This window comes from Schistocerca piceifrons, chromosome 1 (assembly GCF_021461385.2).
Source record: "Schistocerca piceifrons isolate TAMUIC-IGC-003096 chromosome 1, iqSchPice1.1, whole genome shotgun sequence".
Taxonomy (NCBI): domain Eukaryota; kingdom Metazoa; phylum Arthropoda; class Insecta; order Orthoptera; family Acrididae; genus Schistocerca; species Schistocerca piceifrons.
In genome coordinates this window covers 375,402,476-375,412,678 of record NC_060138.1, presented here as the reverse complement: position 1 = coordinate 375,412,678, position 10,203 = coordinate 375,402,476, and positions in this window count along the sequence as shown.

Genomic DNA, 10,203 nt, shown 5'->3' with positions numbered 1-10,203 from the left:
AATTCAACAATTTATTCTTGAAATTATGACCATCTATGTCTTTTTACTTTGCATGCAGCCCTCTTTCTCTCTCTGCATGTCGACCGGCGAGCGTTATCAGCGGACATAAAACTTTCGACTCGTCTAAAAAAAAGTACACTCCACAAGTACTCTGTACTCTGCTACATGAGTAGCTGCTTCATTTGCGCTATGCAGTCGTGACATATAAAGAGGAGGCCTACAGTGCTTAATACCACAATGCTGGTCCAGAAATCTGCAGCCAGTACCATCACAGAATAGACAGAGGCCGGTAGCTGTGGCCGCACGGTTCTAGGCGCTTCAGTCTGGTACCGCACTGCTGCTACGGTCGCAGGTTCGAATCCTGCCTCCGGCATGGATGTGTGTGATGTCCTTAGGTTAGTCATGTTTAAATAGATCTCAGTCTAGGGGACTGATAACCTCAGATGTTAAGTCCTATAGTGCTTGGAGCAATTTGAAGTTGAATAGACAGAAACTGTGGTTGAGACACTCCACTTGACTTCATATAAAAGGACTGCTATAGAAAATTTAACTCATTAACCGATTTCTTCCCAGAATTTTGCCAGAATGTGAAAACATAATTTCGAGTACCTCGCGTAGACAGCTAGTTCGAAACTAGTAAAAGCCAATAGAAATACTACCTGATACATGCCAACTGGTGGTCACTCTTGGTTTTTTTTATCACTGGCGAATCGTACAGGAATTTAATGTTAACTGTTAGCCGCATTTGAGCTGCGAAACCGGTGGTACTCACAATTAAAAGACTTCAGCTGAAGCGGTAGCATCTTTTCAAAAGGATATATCCACCCTGTGGTTACCCTGACAACAAAGTATACTGAAGCTTTAAAGTGCTCTAAGCATCACGAAGCCTCTCTGTACCAGAAGTATGCAATGCTTCGGTAGTAGGGCTAAATGATTTCATTAAGGTAAGTTTGATATAAGAATGTAAATTTTAGTTACATTTCATTTTTGTTCACCATCACTCACCACTGTTCCTGCTTGAGGCGCGTCTCGCGATAGTTTAAAACTTATGACGTCTTATGCAAACCATGTGGACGAAGAGGCACATCCGCTTCCACTCTTCCTATGGAACGTTTTTGCCTCGAATTTGGCACAGGTCCAAAGACATCGGAATTACTTGTCCGCCTCACTAAGCGTTATTCCCAGCTCATCGATAACAGCTTGACAACCGTCCTTTTTCAGATTGCGACCTTCTTATACATTACTTTAGACGCCCAAGAGCTCTGGTCACAGATGAATCGCATTTATGAAATTCATAGTTCTTTCGTTTGTCTAGCTGCTGTGCACATCATACTCAAACTCTCAACACCAAACAACTAAAGGACCACTGGTTATATGTGTGCATGCAAACTTTCGAACAAATGCGAAATGATATTGTCTTCGCAAAATTTTATCAATCTGCTAGAATGTAGTGGCCTATAACCTTTTGACCTACAAGTGTAGTAATCATAACTGAACTGAATAGTTTAATTTTACTTATATAAATTGAAATGTTTAAACACATTTAAGTACATAATAAATCGTTTAATATTGTAAGGGATAAAATAAAATGAAAAAGGTATATAACGGATGCAATAGGAATCGAACTCAAGCCGACAAATTACCAGTTGACGCGCTAAACCACTTATCTGTCGTTGTAAACACCGAAACCACGCCACGTAAATGTTCGGAAAGCATTTTACCTTTTCCTATGGCTCACGCGAAACTCAGAAGGAGCATAGATCTGCTTCTACTCATAAAGTTTTATTTTGTCTATAGTTGCTGTCAGCACAATCAATGCCCTTTCCGAAATCAAAAAACAGCTCTTGAATTCAGTAACCTGTGGCAAATAATTGACTTCAGTTTAAATATTTGTTCATAACATGATCTTCCCTTTCCAAAACCACCTTCATATTAACCTGAATTACTCTCCAGTGTTGTTTCAGCTCTGTTTGGTGTAATCTTGGAAAATATGTTACATGCAACTGGTTGCAAAGAAATTCCTCAGTGGTTGTTAACATATTATTTATTGGTTTTCAAATGTAATGGATGTGTCAGGACCACCTTATTCTCCCTTAGCAGTTTATCTGTTGTCCAAGTTTTCTCGAAGATTAATTTTAGCTCATTTTTATTTTTGGTAGAGAGCATTTCTAAAGTTCTGCTATTATTGAGTCTTTTCCATTAGCCTCATAAGGTTTTAATTTCTTCAATTTCTCTGATAGTTGGGGGTATGGTTTATTCTAAATTTTCACGAGTGCTTGAGTATTCCAGCAGATTTCTTGGTTCTGGACAATTAAAAAACTGATCAAAATATTTTGCAAGTAATGCGTTTGTTTGCGTGGCCATCTTCCGCAGCAACTGTTAACATCTGTTACTATAGGTTATCCGTCTTGGGTTGACTGCAATCTAATTAAAAAGAATTACACCAGACGCGTTCCGCTTTTATTTATAAAGCATCTTCCGTGGTTAATCTGCAAATTGTACAAACGTGTGTACCCTAATTTCAGAATAACCATGAAAGATGCATGATAAATAAAAGCGGAACGCATCTGGTATAATTCTTTTTAATTAGATTGCAGTCAGCTCAAGAAAGATAACCTATAGTAACAGATATTTTGCAAGTATTTTGATATTATCAGTGTTTTTAAGACAAATCGGTGAGCGTCGCCGCAATCTCATCTTTTTCTCCAGAAAACTGCTGGGAAAGGACCCCTTAGCAACTCATCTACAGAAAACACTGTCATATTAAATTTCCTCTTATAATTTTTTTACCACCATCTAGCCTTTCAACTTACAATGTTAGTAATCGTAACTAAATTGCATATATGGGGATAACGTTAAATCCCATTCCCCAAAGCGATGTAGTGACGCTGGGAGACAATTAATTTAATATAAGACACATGGGGCTGCAAATATTTGAAAATATCTCAAAAGTGGTTGATAAATGTTAAACTTCTGACGTCACCATATGACGTACCTCACTAAACGTGCGCATGCATGCTCGAAGGGATGATTGAGCGATGCAGTACTTGCACTAAAGCAAACGACGCACACTTCGAATACCTTCTGTTAAAGTTATCTGTCGTAAGCACAGTAGTTACAAATATTTTTCCCTCCCCGTAATCAAGCAAAAGTTGTTCTTATTTTGTGTTCATATCCTTTTGTCCCCTCACTTTTGGTTATGGTTCTTGTTTACAAAAGACAAAGCAAGTCATTTACTTGTAACGACGCCATTCGGAAGCTTATACTCATTTACTTGTGACGCTAGAATGGTGGGTATTTGTTGTTCTGTACTAAGCAATAAACCAACGGAGATCACGAGACCTGCAAGTAAATTAATTAATCTTACCTCAATTGTCTAAATCAATGAAAAAATTACTGCCTGCCAGCCACAAGACTCAAACCCTGAGCCCCAGCTGCTGAAGTCGCACATATATGCCCGGAGCCACACCAACGAGACTGCTTGCCTTAGATTGGAATGATTAGGTGGGACAGACCGAGAGGGTCAATACCGCAGCAGGTGTCGCGAGATACGTCATATGGTGACGTCACATGTTCAACATTTGTCATCCACTTATAGGGTATTTCCCTAATTTTGCGGGGCCATGTGTGTTATCAGCTTAATAAGTCACAGCTGCAAAATACTAACACGAATTCTTTACAGACGAATGGAAAAACTAGTAGAAGCCAACCTCGGGGAAGATCAGTTTGGATTCCGTAGAAACACTGGAACACGTGATGCAATCCTGACCTTACGACTTATCTTAGAAGAAAGATTAAGGAAAGGCAAACCTACGTTTCTAGCATTTGTAGACTTAGAGAAAGCTTTTGACAATGTTGACTGGAATACTCTCTTTCAAATTCTAAAGGTGGCAGGGGTAAAATACAGGGAGCGAAAGGCTATTTACAATTTGTACCGAAACCAGATGGCAGTTATAAGAGTCGAGGGACATGAAAGGGAAGCAGTGGTTGGGAAGGGAGTAAGACAGGGTTGTAGCCTCTCCCCGATGTTGTTCAATCTGTATATTGAGCAAGCAGTAAAGGAAACAAAAGAAAAATTCGGAGTAGGTATTAAAATTCATGGAGAAGAAATAAAAACTTTGAGGTTCGCCGATGACATTGTAATTCTGTCAGAGACAGCGAAGGACTTGCAAGAGCAGTTGAATGGAATGGACAGTGTCTTGAAAGGAGGATATAAGATGAACATCAACAAAAGCAAAACAAGGATAATGGAATGTAGTCTAATTAAGTCGGGTGATGCTGAGGGAATTAGATTAGGAAATGAGGCACTTAAAGTAGTAAAGGAGATTTGCTATTTGGGGAGCAAAATAACTGATGATGGTCGAATTAGAGAGGATATAAAATGTAGGCTGGCAATGGCAAGGAAAGCGTTTCTGAAGAAGAGAAATTTGTTAACATCCAGTATTGATTTAAGTGTCAGGAAGTCATTTCTGAAAGTATTCGTATGGAGTGTAGCCATGTATGGAAGTGAAACATGGACGGTAAATAGTTTGGACAAGAAGAGAATAGAAGCTTTCGAAATGTGGTGCTACAGAAGAATGCTGAAGATTAGATGGGTAGATCACATAACTAATGAGGAAGTATTGAATAGGATTGGGGAGAAGAGAAGTTTGTGGCACAACTTGACCAGAAGAAGGGATCGGTTGGTAGGACATGTTCTGAGGCATCAAGGGATCACCAATTTAGTATTGGAGGGCAGCGTGGAGGGTAAAAATCGTAGAGGGAGACCAAGAGATGAATACGCTAAGCAGATTCAGAAGGATGTAGGTTGCAGTAGGTACTGGGAGATGAAGAAGCTTGCACAGGATAGAGTAGCATGGAGAGCTGCATCGAACCAGTCTCAGGACTGAAGACCACAACAACAACAACATGTGTGTTATACTAAATTACAAATCTCAGCATCTCAGTCGCTTCGAGGATTTTCAAATGTTAATAAAAATAATCCTGTATTATTTTTATGTACATAAATTTAACTGTTGAAATATATATACAATTTATAATTGCGAGAAATCAAATAAATTTTTTTTAATTTGGTAACATCAGTAATCGAATTATCTGTCAATTCACTAGACCACTCAGCCAAATCGCCGTCGCTATAACAGCTCCTCAAAAATTCCTTATACTCTACACTTGTACAATACGCTACATTCAGTTCCAGTCATAGTGCCGGAAGGGATGACGTCACAGAGCGTGGACAGTCAAAAATAGGCGCCTTCGTCCCTTCCCTCAGCTGATCTTACAGCGGCTGGCGATCATTTCTGCACTCGAAACTGGTTACAGTGGAGGGAGCTGTATTAAATGGTTTCGTCTGTTTTATTTGCATATTATTATGCATTCGAAGAGAAGTGGCTTAATTCTAGTGCGATTCCCTGGTCACATTAGAAGCGAAATGACGTAATTTTAGTGCGATATTTACAGAGTGCTGTAGCACAGTGCCTCAACTGGCCGCTACTGGTTTTCACTTAGACACGTGACTACAGAGCTGTCATTGAGACAAGTAGGAAGCAAAGGTAAGAGTGAGAGGAACATATTTACAGACAAGGACATAGATTGATGTTACCCTGCAATGCGATATATTCTTCGCTCTTGGTGGACTCCACTGGCAACCCGTCGGAAATGTGCCCACAGCTACCTGCAGTAGTCTCCAAAATCAGCAATATATGTACCACAAAGTTTCCATATATGGCTGCCATATTGCAGTAATTTTGGTCGCAACGCTGTAGGGCCAAATACACTCCTGGAAATGGAAAAAAGAACACATTGACACCGGTGTGTCAGACCCACCATACTTGCTCCGGACACTGCGAGAGGGCTGTACAAGCAATGATCACACGCACGGCACAGCGGACACACCAGGAACCGCGGTGTTGGCCGTCGAATGGCGCTAGCTGCGCAGCATTTCTGCACCGCCGCCGTCAGTGTCAGCCAGTTTGCCGTGGCATACGGAGCTCCATCGCAGTCTTTAACACTGGTAGCATGCCGCGACAGCGTGGACGTGAACCGTATGTGCAGTTGACGGACTTTGAGCGAGGGCGTATAGTGGGCATGCGAGAGGCCGGGTGGACGTACCGCCGAATTGCTCAACACGTGGGGCGTGAGGTCTCCACAGTACATCGATGTTGTCGCCAGTGGTCGGCGGAAGGTGCACGTGCCCGTCGACCTGGGACCGGACCGCAGCGACGCACGGATGCACGCCAAGACCGTAGGATCCTACGCAGTGCCGTAGGGGACCGCACCGCCACTTCCCAGCAAATTAGGGACACTGTTGCTCCTGGGGTATCGGCGAGGACCATTCGGAACCGTCTCCATGAAGCTGGGCTACGGTCCCGCACACCGTTAGGCCGTCTTACGCTCACGTCCCAACATCGTGCAGCCCGCCTCCAGTGGTGTCGCGACAGGCGTGAATGGAGGGACGAATGGAGACGTGTCGTCTTCAGCGATGAGAGTCGCTTCTGCCTTGGTGCCAATGATGGTCGTATGCGTGTTTGGCGCCGTGCAGGTGAGCGCCACAATCAGGACTGCATACGACCGAGGCACACAGGGCCAACACCCGGCATCATGGTGTGGGGAGCGATCTCCTACACTGGCCGTACACCACTGGTGATCGTCGAGGGGACACTGAATAGTGCACGGTACATCCAAACCGTCATCGAACCCATCGTTCTACCATTCCTAGACCGGCAAGGGAACTTGCTGTTCCAACAGGACAATACACGTCCGCATGTATCCCGTGCCACCCAACGTGCTCTAGAAGGTGTAAGTCAACTACCCTGGCCAGCAAGATCTCCGGATCTGTCCCCCATTGAGCATGTTTGGGACTGGATGAAGCGTCGTCCTACGCGGTCTGCACGCCCAGCACAAACGCTGGTCTAACTGAGGCGCCAGGTGGAAATGGCATGGCAAGCCGTTCCACAGGACTACATCCAGCATCTCTACGATCGTCTCCATGGGAGAATAGCAGCCTGCATTGCTGCGAAAGGTGGATATACACTGTACTAGTGCCGACATTGTGCATGCTCTGTTGCCTGTGTCTATGTGCCTGTGGTTCTGTCAGTGTGATCATGTGATGTATCTGACCCCAGGAATGTGTCAATAAAGTTTCCCCTTCCTGGGACAATGAATTCACGGTGTTCTTATTTCAATTTCCAGGAGTGTATTTCCGTAAAATACAGATGTGACGAAACTCATGGAATGAAGATGGCAGTAGTATTGTACATATAAGCTATAAAAGGGCTGTACAGAAGTGTCATTTGTACTCAGGTGACTCATGTGAAAAGGTTACCGACGTGATTACGGCCGCATGGCCGCATCACGGGAATTATCACACATTGGAAGCGGAATGGCAGTTGAAGCCATTTCGGAAATCGTTAGGGAATTCAGTATTCTGAGATGCTTGGTAACAAGAGCGTGCTGAGAACACCGCATTTGAGGCATTACCTCTCACCACGGACAACACAGTGGCCGACGGCCTTCACGTAACGATCGACAGAAGCGTTGTCAATGCTAACAGAGAAGCGACATTGCGAGAAATAACCGGAAAAATGAGCACGACATTGTCTGCAGCGCCCCTCATGGGCTCGTGACCACATCAATTGGACCCTAGACGACTGGAAAATCGTCGTGGCCTGTTTGCATTAGTTTCGATTTCAGTTGTTTAAGAGTTAATGGTAGGCTTCGACTGTGGTGCAGACTCAAGTTGCCGATAAAGCACTGTGCTAGCTGATGGTGGGTCCACAATGGTATGGGCTGTGTTTACGTGGAATAGACTGGGTCCTCTGGTCCAACCGATCATTTACTGGAAATGCTAATGGTGGGCTGCTTGGAGGCCAGTTGCAGCCATTCATGGACTTCATGTTCGCAAACGACGAAGTCATGTCACAGGGACACAGTTGTGCGCAATTGGTTTGAAGAACATTCTGGACAATTCGAACGAATGATTTGATTGACCACCCAGATGTCCGCCCCCGGTAGCTGAGTGGTCAGCGTGACAGAATGTCAATCCTAAGGGCCCGGGTTCGATTCCTGGCTGGGTCGGATATTTTCTCCGCTCATGGACTGGGTGTTGTGTTGTCCTAATCTTCATAATTTCAGTCGCCGAAGTGGCGTCAAATCGAAAGACTTGCACCAGGCGAACGGTCTACCCGACGGGAGGCCCTGGTCACACGACATTATTATTACCAACCAGATTGCGCGAGATGAATCCCATCGAACAGTTATGGGACATAACCGAGAGGTCAGTTCGTGCACAAAATCCTACATCGGCAACACTTTCACAATTGTAGGTGGTATGGCTCATTATTTCTGCAGGGGTCTTCCAACGACTTGTTGAGTACAAGTCATTTCGAAATGCTGCATTACAGCTTGCACAAGGAGGTCCGACACGATGTTAGGAGGTACCGCGTGACTTTTGTCACGTTAGTGTGTGATCCATATAGATGCATCTTTATGTTGCAGCTGAAGTGATTTCGTGTAAGCGTGTCGGCCGCCATACATCGTTACTGGAAGGGAAGTAAGCATTCGAATGGCGGGAGACCCCGCAGCCCAACCCTGCAGCGACAGCGTCCGCGACAGCGTGCGTGCGTCAGCCGCAGACGCGTTGCGCGTCCCCGGCCCCCGACCATGTCTCACCTCCGCCCCCAGGCCGGGACGTGCCTTACGCCGCTGATGGCGAATTTATCTCCTGCAGCCCCGTGCGCCGCGCCACGCTAGATAAGGCCGCCGCCTGCCGCACTTTGTAAACGAATCCAATACAATTTGTCCTGCCGCGTGGCGGGCCGTAGCGTCCCCGACTCCCGCTCAGCCGGCTGCGCACCATCCCTGCCGCGTGCGTAGCGCCTGCAGGCACAGAGGGTTACGTCGGTACTCGCGAATGTGATCGTAAGACCGATACGTTACGGTATCATCCGGTCTGTGAACCAGCAAGAAGTCTTACGGTAACGAGCACTGACTCAAGTTACGTTAGCCGCAGCTACGTACGGAAGTTCCATGGACACTGGACAAAAACTACCACTCCCTGGCAGGATTAAGTGCCTGGCATCCATTATACGAAGGCAGTTCAATAAGTAATGCAACACATTTTTTTTCTCGGCCAATTTTGGTTGAAAAAACCGGAAGTTTCTTGTGGAATATTTTCAAACATTCCCGCTTCGTCTCGTATAGTTTCATTGACTTCCGACAGGTGGCAGCGCTGTACGGAGCTGTTAAAATGGCCTCTGTAACGGATGTGCGTTGCAAACAACGGGCAGTGATCGAGTTTCTTTTGGCGGAAAACCAGGGCATCTCAGATATTCATAGGCGCTTGCAGAATGTCTACGGTGATCTGGCAGTGGACAAAAGCACGGTGAGTCGTTGGGCAAAGCGTGTGTCATCATCGCCGCAAGGTCAAGCAAGACTGTCTGATCTCCCGCGTGCGGGCCGGCAGTACACAGCTGTGACTCCTGCAATGGCGGAGCGTGCAAACACACTTGTTCGAGATGATCGACGGATCACCATCAAACAACTCAGTGCTCAACTTGACATCTCTGTTGGCAGTGCTGTCACAATTTTTCACCAGTTGGGATATTCAAAGGTTTGTTCCCGCTGGGTCCCTCGTTGTCTAACCGAACACCATAAAGAGCAAAGGAGAACCATCTGTGCGGAATTGCTTGCTCGTCATGTGGCTGAGGGTGACAATTTCTTGTCAAAGATTGTTACAGGCGATGAAACATGGGTTCATCACTTCGAACCTGAAACAAAACGGCAATCAATGGAGTGGCGCCACACCCACTCCCCTACTAAGAAAAAGTTTAAAGCCATACCCTCAGCCGGTAAAGTCATGGTTACAGTCTTCTGGGACGCTGAAGGGGTTATTCTGTTCGATGTCCTTCCCCATGGTCAAACGATCAACTCTGAAGTGTATTGTGCTACTCTTCAGAAATTGAAGAAACGACTTCAGCGTGTTCGTAGGCACAAAAATCTGAACGAACTTCTCCTTCTTCATGACAACGCAAGACCTCACACAAGTCTTCGCACCCGAGAGGAGCTCACAAAACTTCAGTGGACTGCTCTTCCTCATGCACCCTACAGCCCCGATCTCGCACCGTCGGATTTCCATATGTTTGGCCCAATGAAGGACGCAATCCGTGGGAGGCACTACGCGGATGATGAAGAAGTTATTGATGCAGT